This window comes from Haematobia irritans, chromosome 4 (assembly GCF_050003625.1).
Source record: "Haematobia irritans isolate KBUSLIRL chromosome 4, ASM5000362v1, whole genome shotgun sequence".
NCBI lineage: Eukaryota > Metazoa > Arthropoda > Insecta > Diptera > Muscidae > Haematobia > Haematobia irritans.
In genome coordinates, this window is record NC_134400.1 from 83506513 (window position 1) to 83519689 (window position 13177).

Below are 13177 nucleotides of genomic sequence, written 5' to 3' on the forward strand. Positions count from 1 at the left end.
ATACCAAAATGGGTCCAATCACACAAAAATTGGTCCATATCGGTTCATAATCATGGTTGCCACTAGAGCCAAAAATAATCCACTAAAATTTTATTTCTATAGAAAATTTTGTCAAAATTTTATTTCTATAGAAAATTTTGTCAAAATTTTATTTCTAGAGAAAATTTTGTTAAAATTTTATTCGGTTCATAATAAAATTTCATCATTGTCAAAATTTTATTTCTATAGAAAATTTTATCAAAATTGTGTAAAACAGAGTGTGAAGCTGTGTACACCAGGATAAATCCTTGAAAACGGTTTTGACGAAGTCAACCGAAATATTGGAAATAAAACTTAAATAAAAACATCATTCCTATGTTTTTAATCGACCTATAGCCGAAACTATGATAAGCATTGCATAAAAATTTTATTTCTATAGAAAATTTTGTTCAAATTTTATTCGGTTCATAATCATGGTTGCCACTCGAGCCAAAAATAACCTACCAAGATTTTATTTCTATAGAAAATTTTGTCAAAAGTTTATTTCTATAGAAAATTTTGTGAAAATTTTATTTCTATAGAAAATTTTGTTAAAATTTTATTTCTGTAGAAAATTTTGTCAAAATTTTATGTCTACTTTGTCAAACTGAATTATATACGTATTGGATCGATCTTTTTATACCCTCCATCATAGGATGGGGGTATATTAACTTTGTCATTCCGTTTGTAACACATCGAAATATTGCTCTAAGACCCCATAAAGTATATATATTCTGGGTCGTGGTGAAATTCTGAGTCGATCTAAGCATGTCCGTCCGTCCGTCCGTCCGTCTGTTGAAATCACGCTAACTTCCGAACGAAACAAGCTATCGACTTGAAACTTGGCACAAGTAGTTGTTATCGATGTAGGTCGGATGGTATTGAAAATGGGCCATATCGGTCCACTTTTACGTATAGCCCCCATATAAAGGGACCCTCAGATTTGGATTGTGGAGCCTCTAACAGAAGCATATTTCATCCGATCCGGCTGAAATTTGGTATATGGTGTTGGTATATGGTCTCTAACAATCATGCAAAAATTGGTCCACATCGGTTCATAATTATATATAGCCCCCATATAAACCGATCCCCAGATTTGGCTTGCGGAGCCTAAAAGAGAAGCAAATTTCATCCGATCCGGCTGAAATTTGGTACATGGTGTTGGTATATGGTCTCTAACAACCGTGCAAAAATTGGTCCACATCGGTCCATAATTATATATAGCCCCCATATAAACCGATCCCCAGATTTGGCTTGCGGAGCCTCAAAGAGAAGCAAATTTCATCCGATCCGGCTGAAATTTGGTACATGATGTTGGTATATGGTCTCTAACAACCATGCAAAAATTGGTCCACATCGGTCCATAATTATATATAGACCCCATATTAACCGATCTCCAGATTTGGCTTGCGAAGCCTCAAAGAGAAGCAAATTGCATCCGATCCGGCTGAAATTTGGTACATGGTATTGGTATATGGTCTCTAACAACCGTGCAAAAATTGGTTCACATCGGTCCATAATTATATATAGCGCCCATATAAACCGATCCCCAGATTTGGGTTGCGGAGCCTCAAAGAGAAGCAAATTTCATCCGATGCGCCTGAAATTTGGTACATGATATTGGTATATGGTCCCTAACAACCATGCAAAAATTGGTCCACATCGGTTCATAATTATATATAGCCCCCATATAAACCGATCCCCAGATTTGGCTTGCGAAGTCTCCAAGAGAAGCAAATTTCATCCAATCCGGTTGTAATTTGGAACATGGTGTTAGTATATGATCTTTAACAACCGTGGCAGAATTGGTCCATATTGGTCCATAATTATATATAGCCCCCATATAAAACGTTCTCCAGATTTGACATCCGGAGCCTCTTGGAGGAGCAAAATTCATCCGATCCGGTTCAAATTAGGAACGTGGTGTTAGTATATGGTCGCTAACAACCATACCAAAATGGTTGCCACTAGAGCCAAAAATAATCTACCAAAATTTTATTTGTATAGAAAATTTTGTCAAAAATTTTATTTCTATAGAAAATTTTGTCAAAATTTTATTTCTAGAGAAAATTTTGTTAACATTTTATTCGGTTCATCATAAAATTTTCATCATTGTCAAAATTTTATTTCTATAGAAAATTTTGTTCAAATTTTATTCGGTTCATAATCATGGTTGCCACTCGAGCCAAAAATAATCTACCCAGATTTTATTTCTATAGAATATTTTGTCAAAAGTTTATTTCTATAGAAAATTTTGTTAAAATTTTAGTTCTGTAGAAATGTTTGTCAACATTTTCTTTCCATAGAAAATTTTGTCAAAATTTTTATTTCTATAGAAAATTTTGTTAAAATTTTATTTCTGTAGAAAATTTTGTCAAAATTTTATGTCTACTTTGTCAAACTGAATTATATACGTATTGGATCGATCTTTTTATACCCTCCATCATAGGATGGGGGTATATTGACTTTGTCATTCCGTTTGTAACACATCGAAATATTGCTCTAAGACCCCATAAAGTATATATATTCTGGGCCGTGGTGAAATTCTGAGTCGATCTAAGCATGTCCGTCCGTCCGTCCGTCCGTCCGTCTGTTGAAATCACGCTAACTTCCGAACGAAACAAGCTATCGACTTGAAACTTGGCACAAGTAGTTGTTATCGATGTAGGTCGGACGGTATTGAAAATGGGCCATATCGGTCCACTTTTACGTATAGCCCCCATATAAAGGGACCCTCAGATTTGGATTGTGGAGCCTCTAACAGAAGCATATTTCATCCGATCCGGCTGAAATTTGGTATATGGTGTTGGTATATGGTCTCTAACAATCATGCAAAAATTGGTCCACATCGGTTCATAATTATATATAGCCCCCATATAAACCGATCCCCAGATTTGGCTTGCGGAGCCTAAAAGAGAAGCAAATTTCATCCGATCCGGCTGAAATTTGGTACATGGTGTTGGTATATGGTCTCTAACAACCGTGCTAAAATTGATCCATATCGGTCCTTAATTATATATAGCCCCCATATAAACCGATCCCCAGATTTTGCTTGTGGAGCCTCTAAAAGAAGCAAATTTCATCCGATCCGGCTGAAATTTGGTACATGATGTTGGTATATGGTCTCTAACAACCGTGCAAAAATTGGTCCACATCGGTCCATAATTATATATAGCCCCCATATAAACCGATCCCCAGATTTGGCTTGCGGAGCCTCAAAGAGAAGCAAATTTCATCCGATCCGGCTGAAATTTGGTACATGATGTTGGTATATGGTCTCTAACAACCATGCAAAAATTGGTCCACATCGGTCCATAATTATATATAGACCCCATATTAACCGATCTACAGATTTGGCTTGCGAAGCCTCAAAGAGAAGCAAATTGCATCCGATCCGGCTGAAATTTGGTACATGGTATTGGTATATGGTCTCTAACAACCGTGCAAAAATTGGTTCACATCGGTCCATAATTATATATAGCGCCCATATAAACCGATCCCCAGATTTGGGTTGCGGAGCCTCAAAGAGAAGCAAATTTCATCCGATGCGCCTGAAATTTGGTACATGATATTGGTATATGGTCTCTAACAACCATGCAAAAATTGGTACACATCGGTTCATAATTATATATAGCCCCCATATAAACCGATCCCCAGATTTGGCTTGCGAAGTCTCCAAGAGAAGCAAATTTCATCCAATCCGGTTGTAATTTGGAACATGGTGTTAGTATATGATCTTTAACAACCGTGGCAGAATTGGTCCATATCGGTCCATAATTATATATAGCCCCCATACAAAACGTTCTCCAGATTTGACATCCGGAGCCTCTTGGAGGAGCAAAATTCATCCGATCCGGTTCAAATTAGGAACGTGGTGTTAGTATATGGTCGCTAACAACCATACCAAAATGGTTGCCACTAGAGCCAAAAATAATCTACCAAAATTTTATTTGTATAGAAAATTTTGTCAAAAATTTTATTTCTATAGAAAATTTTGTCAAAATTTTATTTCTAGAGAAAATTTTGTTAACATTTTATTCGGTTCATCATAAAATTTTCATCATTGTCAAAATTTTATTTCTATAGAAAATTTTGTTCAAATTTTATTCGGTTCATAATCATGGTTGCCACTCGAGCCAAAAATAATCTACCAAGATTTTATTTCTATAGAATATTTTGTCAAAAGTTTATTTCTATAGAAAATTTTGTTAAAATTTTAGTTCTGTAGAAATGTTTGTCAACATTTTCTTTCCATAGAAAATTTTGTCAAAATTTTTATTTCTATAGAAAATTTTGTTAAAATTTTATTTCTGTAGAAAATTTTGTCAAAATTTTATGTCTACTTTGTCAAACTGAATTATATACGTATTGGATCGATCTTTTTATACCCTCCATCATAGGATGGGGGTATATTAACTTTGTCATTCCGTTTGTAACACATCGAAATATTGCTCTAAGACCCCATAAAGTATATATATTCTGGGTCGTGGTGAAATTCTGAGTCGATCTAAGCATGTCCGTCCGTCCGTCCGTCCGTTCTTCTGTTGAAATCACGCTAACTTCCGAACGAAACAAGCTATCGACTTGAAACTTGGCACAAGTAGTTGTTATCGATGTAGGTCGGATGGTATTGAAAATGGGCCATATCGGTCCACTTTTACGTATAGCCCCCATATAAAGGGACCCTCAGATTTGGATTGTGGAGCCCCTAACAGAAGCATATTTCATCCGATCCGGCTGAAATTTGGTATATGGTGTTGGTATATGGTCTCTAACAATCATGCAAAAATTGGTCCACATCGGTTCATAATTATATATAGCCCCCATATAAACCGATCCCCAGATTTGGCTTGCGGAGCCTAAAAGAGAAGCAAATTTCATCCGATCCGGCTGAAATTTGGTACATGGTGTTGGTATATGGTCTCTAACAACCGTGCTAAAATTGATCCATATCGGTCCTTAATTATATATAGCCCCCATATAAACCGATCCCCAGATTTGGCTTGTGGAGCCTCTAAAAGAAGCAAATTTCATCCGATCCGGCTGAAATTTGGTACATGATGTTGGTATATGGTCTCTAACAACCGTGCAAAAATTGGTCCACATCGGTCCATAATTATATATAGCCCCCATATAAACCGATCCCCAGATTTGGCTTGCGGAGCCTCAAAGAGAAGCAAATTTCATCCGATCCGGCTGAAATTTGGTACATGATGTTGGTATATGGTCTCTAACAACCATGCAAAAATTGGTCCACATCGGTCCATAATTATATATAGACCCCATATTAACCGATCCCCAGATTTGGCTTGTGGAGCCTCTAAAAGAAGCAAATTTCATCCGATCCGGCTGAAATTTGGTACATGATGTTGGTATATGGTCTCTAACAACCGTGCAAAAATTGGTCCACATCGGTCCATAATTATATATAGCCCCCATATAAACCGATCCCCAGATTTGGCTTGCGGAGCCTCAAAGAGAAGCAAATTTCATCCGATCCGGCTGAAATTTGGTACATGATGTTGGTATATGGTCTCTAACAACCATGCAAAAATTGGTCCACATCGGTCCATAATTATATATAGACCCCATATTAACCGATCTCCAGATTTGGCTTGCGAAGCCTCAAAGAGAAGCAAATTGCATCCGATCCGGCTGAAATTTGGTACATGGTATTGGTATATGGTCTCTAACAACCGTGCAAAAATTGGTTCACATCGGTCCATAATTATATATAGCGCCCATATAAACCGATCCCCAGATTTGGGTTGCGGAGCCTCAAAGAGAAGCAAATTTCATCCGATGCGCCTGAAATTTGGTACATGATATTGGTATATGGTCCCTAACAACCATGCAAAAATTGGTCCACATCGGTTCATAATTATATATAGCCCCCATATAAACCGAACCCCAGATTTGGCTTGCGAAGTCTCCAAGAGAAGCAAATTTCATCCAATCCGGTTGTAATTTGGAACATGGTGTTAGTATATGATCTTTAACAACCGTGGCAGAATTGGTCCATATCGGTCCATAATTATATATAGCCCCCATATAAAACGTTCTCCAGATTTGACATCCGGAGCCTCTTGGAGGAGCAAAATTCATCCGATCCGGTTCAAATTAGGAACGTGGTGTTAGTATATGGTCGCTAACAACCATACCAAAATGGTTGCCACTAGAGCCAAAAATAATCTACCAAAATTTTATTTGTATAGAAAATTTTGTCAAAAATTTTATTTCTATAGAAAATTTTGTCAAAATTTTATTTCTAGAGAAAATTTTGTTAACATTTTATTCGGTTCATCATAAAATTTTCATCATTGTCAAAATTTTATTTCTATAGAAAATTTTGTTCAAATTTTATTCGGTTCATAATCATGGTTGCCACTCGAGCCAAAAATAATCTACCAAGATTTTATTTCTATAGAATATTTTGTCAAAAGTTTATTTCTATAGAAAATTTTGTTAAAATTTTAGTTCTGTAGAAATGTTTGTCAACATTTTCTTTCCATAGAAAATTTTGTCAAAATTTTTATTTCTATAGAAAATTTTGTTAAAATTTTATTTCTGTAGAAAATTTTGTCAAAATTTTATGTCTACTTTGTCAAACTGAATTATATACGTATTGGATCGATCTTTTTTGATTTAATATATACCACGATTTACATACAATTTAGAAGATGGTGTTAGGAGGTTTTAAGATACCTTGCCATCGGCAAGCGTTACCGCAACTTAAGTAATTCGATTGTGGATGGCAGTGTATAGAAGAAGTTTCTACGCAATCCATGATGGAGGGTACATAAGCTTCGGCCTGGCCGAACTTACGGCCTTATATACTTGTTTGATTTAATATATACCACGTATGGACTTACATACAATTTAGAAGATGGTGTTAGGAGGTTTTAAGATACCTTGCCATCGGCAAGCGTTACCGCAACTTAAGTAATTCGATTGTGGATGGCAGTGTTTAGATGAAGTTTCTACGCAATCCATGATGGAGGGTACATAAGCTTCGGCCTGGCCGAACTTACGGCCGTATATACTTGTTTTATTTTAATTCAACATAAAAATTGTTTGAAATTACGTTGAATTCAAGTCTTGATATTGAATCTCTATTTGTTGTATCTCATACTGGCATCCCTACTACCAATATCGTAAATGTCATTCTTGATTCTCTACTTACAATATTTTCGTTTTTGTTGTTGCAACACTTTGGGGCAACGATCAACATATACATAATGTAAACACAAGCTGACATACATACATATGTACATATATTATAACTGTCTCTTCTTTTTGTATTATTAGAAGTTTGAAGTTTGGCAAATAATAAATTATTATTAAAGGGTTGTAGAAGTGAAACGATCGTGTTCTTACTACAGTGGGCCAATAGTGATTTTTATAGAGACATTCTAAGTAATGAGAAAGTGTGTTCGAATAACTCTTTCATAGAGACATTTAATTAATGGGAAAAGGTGTTTGAGTCAATTGTGTTATAAAAAAAACTCTTGCGTAGAGAAATAAACTAAATAGAAAGTACCATACCTGTGGGTCAAACATTGAGTTTCCTAAAGTAAAGGAAAATATACAAACTTAAATATTCGAAACATAAAGTGAAGCATCTTACCAAAGTGTTCCATAATAAAATTAAATTTTTGATAAAAGTGGAAGCTGGCTCTACTGCTACCATTTGTTTGTTGCCTGAAACTGTGGAAGCTTGTAAGTTTTAAGTTGGCCCAAATACAAGGTAACGTTTTATTTTATATTTCAATACAATTTGCATACCCAAACCGAACCATTGGGTAAGGAATTTGTCCCATTACACATTGGACAAATTCCAGGGCTGTCAAAACAGGCAGTCCTTAAACATCACCAAAAAAATTCGTTTGTTACAAAATGTTAATTTTTTAATAAAAAAATTTATTTTTGAACCAGCAACACAGTCCATTTCGTTTATATCAAACACTGTTCTTTTCTGACTTTAGGTCTTTAATAAGACACATTTTACAGTTCAAAATTTTATATACTACAATGTAATGATGAACATTTTTTCGGAATCTTCCTAACATATCTGGAATATATGAAAAAAAAAAAACAGTGTATACGGCCGTAAGTTCGGCCAGGCCGAAGCTTATGTACCCTCCATCATGGATTGCGTAGAAACTACTTCTAAACACTACCATCCACAATCGAATAACTTAAGTTGCGGTAACGCTTGCCGATGGCAAGGTATCTTAAAACCTCTTAACACCATCTTCTAAATTGTATGTAAGTCCATACGTGGTATATATTAAATCAAACAAGTATATAAGGCCGTAAGTTCGGCCAGGCCGAAGCTTATGTACCCTCCATCATGGATTGCGTAGAAACTTCTTCTATACACTGCCATCCACAATCGAATTACTTAAGTTGCGGTAACGCTTGCCGATGGCAAGGTATCTTAAAACCTCCTAACACCATCTTCTAAATTGTATGTAAATCGTGGTATATATTAAATCAAAAAAGATCGATCCAATACGTATATAATTCAGTTTGACAAAGTAGACATAAAATTTTGACAAAATTTTCTACAGAAATAAAATTTTAACAAAATTTTCTATAGAAATAAAAATTTTGACAAAATTTTCTATGGAAAGATAATGTTGACAAACATTTCTACAGAACTAAAATTTTAACAAAATTTTCTATAGAAATAAACTTTTGACAAAATATTCTATAGAAATAAAATCTTGGTAGATTATTTTTGGCTCGAGTGGCAACCATGATTATGAACCGAATAAAATTTGAACAAAATTTTCTATAGAAATAAAATTTTGACAATGATGAAAATTTTATGATGAACCGAATAAAATGTTAACAAAATTTTCTCTAGAAATAAAATTTTGACAAAATTTTCTATAGAAATAAAATTTTTGACAAAATTTTCTATACAAATAAAATTTTGGTAGATTATTTTTGGCTCTAGTGGCAACCATTTTGGTATGGTTGTTAGCGACCATATACTAACACCACGTTCCTAATTTGAACCGGATCGGATGAATTTTGCTCCTCCAAGAGGCTCCGGATGTCAAATCTGGAGAACGTTTTATATGGGGGCTATATATAATTATGGACCGATATGGACCAATTCTGCCACGGTTGTTAAAGATCATATACTAACACCATGTTCCAAATTACAACCGGATTGGATGAAATTTGCTTCTCTTGGAGACTTCGCAAGCCAAATCTGGGGATCGGTTTATATGGGGGCTATATATAATTATGAACCGATGTGGACCAATTTTTGCATGGTTGTTAGGGACCATATACCAATATCATGTACCAAATTTCAGGCGCATCGGATGAAATTTGCTTCTCTTTGAGGCTCCGCAACCCAAATCTGGGGATCGGTTTATATGGGCGCTATATATAATTATGGACCGATGTGAACCAATTTTTGCACGGTTGTTAGAGACCATATACCAATACCATGTACCAAATTTCAGCCGGATCGGATGCAATTTGTTTCTCTTTGAGGCTTCGCAAGCCAAATCTGGAGATCGGTTAATATGGGGTCTATATATAATTATGGACCGATGTGGACCAATTTTTGCATGGTTGTTAGAGACCATATACCAACATCATGTACCAAATTTCAGCCGGATCGGATGAAATTTGCTTCTCTTTGAGGCTCCGCAAGCCAAATCTGGGGATCGGTTTATATGGGGGCTATATATAATTATGGACCGATGTGGACCAATTTTTGCACGGTTGTTAGAGACCATATACCAACATCATGTACCAAATTTCAGCCGGATCGGATGAAATTTGCTTCTTTTAGAGGCTCCACAAGCCAAATCTGGGGATCGGTTTATATGGGGGCTATATATAATTAAGGACCGATATGGATCAATTTTAGCACGGTTGTTAGAGACCATATACCAACACCATGTACCAAATTTCAGCCGGATCGGATGAAATTTGCTTCTCTTTTAGGCTCCGCAAGCCAAATCTGGGGATCGGTTTATATGGGGGCTATATATAATTATGAACCGATGTGGACCAATTTTTGCATGATTGTTAGAGACCATATACCAACACCATATACCAAATTTCAGCCGGATCGGATGAAATATGCTTCTGTTAGGGGCTCCACAATCCACATCTGAGGGTCCCTTTATATGGGGGCTATACGTAAAAGTGGACCGATATGGCCCATTTTCAATACCATCCGACCTACATCGATAACAACTACTTGTGCCAAGTTTCAAGTCGATAGCTTGTTTCGTTCGGAAGTTAGCGTGATTTCAACAGACGGACGGACGGACGGACGGACGGACGGACATGCTTAGATCGACTCAGAATTTCACCACGACCCAGAATATATATACTTTATGGGGACTTAGAGCAATATTTCGATGTGTTACAAACGGAATGACAAAGTTAATATACCCCCATCCTATGATGGAGGGTATAAAAAGATCGATCCAATACGTATATAATTCAGTTTGACAAAGTAGACATAAAATTTTGACAAAATTTTCTACAGAAATAAAATTTTAACAAAATTTTCTATAGAAATAAAAATTTTGACAAAATTTTCTATGGAAAGAAAATGTTGACAAACATTTCTACAGAACTAAAATTTTAACAAAATTTTCTATAGAAATAAACTTTTGACAAAATATTCTATAGAAATAAAATCTTGGTAGATTATTTTTGGCTCGAGTGGCAACCATGATTATGAACCGAATAAAATTTGAACAAAATTTTCTATAGAAATAAAATTTTGACAATGATGAAAATTTTATGATGAACCGAATAAAATGTTAACAAAATTTTCTCTAGAAATAAAATTTTGACAAAATTTTCTATAGAAATAAAATTTTTGACAAAATTTTCTATACAAATAAAATTTTGGTAGATTATTTTTGGCTCTAGTGGCAACCATTTTGGTATGGTTGTTAGCGACCATATACTAACACCACGTTCCTAATTTGAACCGGATCGGATGAATTTTGCTCCTCCAAGAGGCTCCGGATGTCAAATCTGGAGAACGTTTTGTATGGGGGCTATATATAATTATGGACCGATATGGACCAATTCTGCCACGGTTGTTAAAGATCATATACTAACACCATGTTCCAAATTACAACCGGATTGGATGAAATTTGCTTCTCTTGGAGACTTCGCAAGCCAAATCTGGGGATCGGTTTATATGGGGGCTATATATAATTATGAACCGATGTGTACCAATTTTTGCATGGTTGTTAGAGACCATATACCAATATCATGTACCAAATTTCAGGCGCATCGGATGAAATTTGCTTCTCTTTGAGGCTCCGCAACCCAAATCTGGGGATCGGTTTATATGGGCGCTATATATAATTATGGACCGATGTGAACCAATTTTTGCACGGTTGTTAGAGACCATATACCAATACCATGTACCAAATTTCAGCCGGATCGGATGCAATTTGCTTCTCTTTGAGGCTTCGCAAGCCAAATCTGGAGATCGGTTAATATGGGGTCTATATATAATTATGGACCGATGTGGACCAATTTTTGCATGGTTGTTAGAGACCATATACCAACATCATGTACCAAATTTCAGCCGGATCGGATGAAATTTGCTTCTCTTTGAGGCTCCGCAAGCCAAATCTGGGGATCGGTTTATATGGGGGCTATATATAATTATGGACCGATGTGGACCAATTTTTGCACGGTTGTTAGAGACCATATACCAACATCATGTACCAAATTTCAGCCGGATCGGATGAAATTTGCTTCTTTTAGAGGCTCCACAAGCCAAATCTGGGGATCGGTTTATATGGGGGCTATATATAATTAAGGACCGATATGGATCAATTTTAGCACGGTTGTTAGAGACCATATACCAACACCATGTACCAAATTTCAGCCGGATCGGATGAAATTTGCTTCTCTTTTAGGCTCCGCAAGCCAAATCTGGGGAACGGTTTATATGGGGGCTATATATAATTATGAACCGATGTGGACCAATTTTTGCATGATTGTTAGAGACCATATACCAACACCATATACCAAATTTCAGCCGGATCGGATGAAATATGCTTCTGTTAGAGGCTCCACAATCCAAATCTGAGGGTCCCTTTATATGGGGGCTATACGTAAAAGTGGACCGATATGGCCCATTTTCAATACCATCCGACCTACATCGATAACAACTACTTGTGCCAAGTTTCAAGTCGATAGCTTGTTTCGTTCGGAAGTTAGCGTGATTTCAACAGACGGACGGACGGACGGACGGACATGCTTAGATCGACTCAGAATTTCACCACGACCCAGAATATATATACTTTATGGGGTCTTAGAGCAATATTTCGATGTGTTACAAACGGAATGACAAAGTTAATATACCCCCATCCTATGATGGAGGGTATAAAAAGATCGATCCAATACGTATATAATTCAGTTTGACAAAGTAGACATAAAATTTTGACAAAATTTTCTACAGAAATAAAATTTTAACAAAATTTTCTATAGAAATAAAAATTTTGACAAAATTTTCTATGGAAAGAAAATGTTGACAAACATTTCTACAGAACTAAAATTTTAACAAAATTTTCTATAGAAATAAACTTTTGACAAAATATTCTATAGAAATAAAATCTTGGTAGATTATTTTTGGCTCGAGTGGCAACCATGATTATGAACCGAATAAAATTTGAACAAAATTTTCTATAGAAATAAAATTTTGACAAAATTTTCTATAGAAATAAAATTTTGACAATGATGAAAATTTTATGATGAACCGAATAAAATGTTAACAAAATTTTCTCTAGAAATAAAATTTTGACAAAATTTTCTATAGAAATAAAATTTTTGACAAAATTTTCTATACAAATAAAATTTTGGTAGAGTATTTTTGGCTCTAGTGGCAACCATTTTGGTATGGTTGTTAGCGACCATATACTAACACCACGGGAGCCACCGTGGTGCAATGGTTAGCATGCCCGCCTTGCATACACAAGGTCGTGGGTTCGATTCCTGCTACGACCGAACACCAAAAAGTTTTTCAGCGGTGGATTATCCCACCTCAGTAATGCTGGTGACATTTCTGAGGGTTTCATAGCTTCTCTAAGTGGTTTCACTGGAATGTGGAACGCCGTTCGGACTCGGCTATAAAAAGGAGGTCCCT